Genomic DNA, 2,764 nt, shown 5'->3' with positions numbered 1-2,764 from the left:
CTCTTGCTCAGGCTGGTCTCAAACTCCTGACCTCAAGTGATCCTCCTGCCTCGCCTCCCAGAGTGCTAGGATTACAAGGCGTGAGCCACCATGTGTGGACATAGAATTGCTTTTCTAATACCCTACTTTCATATCGCTAGCACTCCACTCCCTTTAGCCCCCCAAAAAGGGACATCTCAGTAGGGGTGGGATGGGGAGAATCAGCTTTGTAAAAATTTCAAGATACACTTTTCCTGCCAAAGCATCACCAAAGGAGGGCTGGCGATATATGGAAATCTTGTGTCCATCAAAATAGAACCATGAAATTATCTGCTTTTCAGCTCTCTCATCTCATCACCTGGATTCTATAAAATTGCCCTGGCAATGGAGACTAAAGATATGCTATAAACCTTCTACAAAGTTTTCTATTCATTTTAAAAGAAGAGAAGGAAGAATAGCCAATTAGGCCCAACGAGCCTAATATTCAAATACTCAACTGCTAGGAGTCAATCAAAATCCAGCAGTAGCAATTTACGTACCACTTGCCACATTTCAGGCACTATCTTATGTTCTTTACATGTAACAACACATTTATTCTTCATGACAATCCTATAAGGTATTTCCCTCATTTTACAGACAAAACTATAAAAAATGGTAAAGAAACTGAGGCACAGAAAAGTTATATTTGCCCAAGGTCACAAAGCTAATGCCAGGCCAGAATTCCAAAAATATAAAACTATTTATAGGGCTGAGTTTCCTTAAAAATTTTTCTGAGACTGACATTTCATAGTTGAGACTAGAAAGTAAGAATCATGTAGCACTACCGTCTCTTGTATACCCAGTTAGTACTAGCATGAGTGAACAGGGCTCAATAATTAGGTCTCAGCTCATGTACCAAAAAATGTTAGTTTTCATTAGCACTAAGAGCTTATTGTTGGACTAGGGTAGCCCTTATTATCAATAAGATTTAATGATCTAGAGATAATGGAAGTTAATATTTATCAAGCACTTCTTATGTGCCACTTTGCTAACTGCTTTACATGTATGCTATCATTTAATTCTAAGAATCACAGGTGGCAAATAACCACAATCTCAGTTTTATACGTCCGTAAGTAAACTGAAGCTTAGAAAAAGTACTCATCTATCATCTAGTAAATGCGAAAGCCAGGATTCAAACCCAGGTGAGGCTAATAATCCAAAAATTGAATTTTAGCTCATAGCTTCAACCTCTTCTTCCTCCAAATTTAGAGATGCTAACAAGAATGGAAACATTTGAATTTTTTCCTCTCTTCATAGTCTCTAACAGATGGGCTCTCTTGGACTAACAATCAGTACCATGGGTTTATTTTAAATTGTGGCTAAAAGGTGGTGAAGACTGTCCTTTGCTTTGTGACTAAGATGAAATTCGTCTAAGAATGAAATTAGGAGGGAAAAAAATCCCAATATTTCAGGAATGAGATAAATAATTCATTTAAATCTTAAACCTATAAATATTAAGCTGACTGGTTTTGGGAAAATCCAGTTTAATAACTGTCATTAGGAAGTTTAAAGTGAATCAATTGTTATATCCTAATGGAGGAGAATGGATAATGTTGAGTGCCTGCTATGCCAATTCTCACGCGTTTTATAGAAACCACATGACCCCACTCAATCAAGTGTGGCACATGACCAAAGAGCAGAGAATCTTGCAGCTGGCTAACTACCTAATGACCTAGAAGGTGGCCAGGCACCAACAGGTCATTAAGTATATCAATCAGATACTCTCCTTTGGAATGTGAGTATGAGTTTCAATAATGACAATGAGAAAGAACAGCACACAGGCAGGGCTCTAGGAGAGAACAGTTACTTGAGATAGCTAATAGTGAGCAGCAAAAGCACTGGTCGCAGAGACAGGTAAGATTATGGAAAACGTGAATAGGAACAAAAGCACTCATTTATGAGGAGGCATGGAGCTTGGTTGGCTCTACAGCTGATTCTTTTCACTATGTTGTTAGGAGTCTAGTCTAATCTTCATCTTTTCCAGTAAATCCTTAAACTCAGTTACTTAAATCATAATGTCTCTATTCCATGCAATCTAAAATACTTAATTCAGGGGAGGAAATGAAGAGGGAAGGAAAGAAAATAGTATTACAGGGGGCATGGCCTTTTATATAGATTAACAAAATAGGAATAAAAAGAAAAAAATAAGTATAAAGCAAGAATGCAAATGTATCACCTCTAGGTCAACAAAACTGCGATGATCTAGTAGAAATCTTGACTGATTTTCCTTGCAGGCAAGGCAAAAAGTAAAAGAAACAGGAATTATTATATAACTCATTTCTGAAGTGATAACAGGGATACAAAGTAATATATGAATGTCCTCAACAGTCTCAGCAAATGCAGAATCAGAATTTATATAACCATTGCTGTTTATGATCATCAATAAAAGTCAAAACAGAGACTTCCACTTCTAGCCAAGAAGAATGGGGGACTTAACCTCCCATCGGAAGCAACTACTAATAGAAACTGGGCAAAATATATGAAACAACTACTTTCAGACCACTCAGAATTGTGATCCCTGAGGGAAGGGAAACAATTAAGGTGAGCCTTGAAACTTATGAGTCTATAATTTTTCAAAATAAAAAGTTTTTTAAATGAAGGCAAAATAAACAATTTCTAAATAAACCAAAGCTCCTGGCTAAATCCTAAACAACAACAACAACAAAAAACAAACAAACAAATAAAAAAAAGAAAATAAATGAAAGCACAGAGACTTTATCACCAGTAGACTTGCACTACAAGAAAC

General features: G+C 36.6%; 1 protein-coding gene across 1 annotated transcript in view; it reads right to left on the bottom strand.

Moving 5' to 3' along the window:
• S100PBP (S100P binding protein) overlaps nucleotides 1-2,764 on the bottom strand; it is a 32,423-nt gene that overhangs the window by 6,155 nt on the left and 23,504 nt on the right. The gene's annotated exons all lie outside the window — the stretch shown is intronic.

The sequence above is a fragment of the Propithecus coquereli genome, unplaced genomic scaffold (assembly GCF_000956105.1).
Source record: "Propithecus coquereli isolate 6110/MARCELLA unplaced genomic scaffold, Pcoq_1.0 Scaffold178, whole genome shotgun sequence".
NCBI classification, from domain to species: Eukaryota; Metazoa; Chordata; class Mammalia; order Primates; family Indriidae; genus Propithecus; species Propithecus coquereli.
The sequence above is the reverse complement of the archived record's forward strand: the minus strand, read 5'-3'. Positions and strand labels throughout refer to the sequence as shown.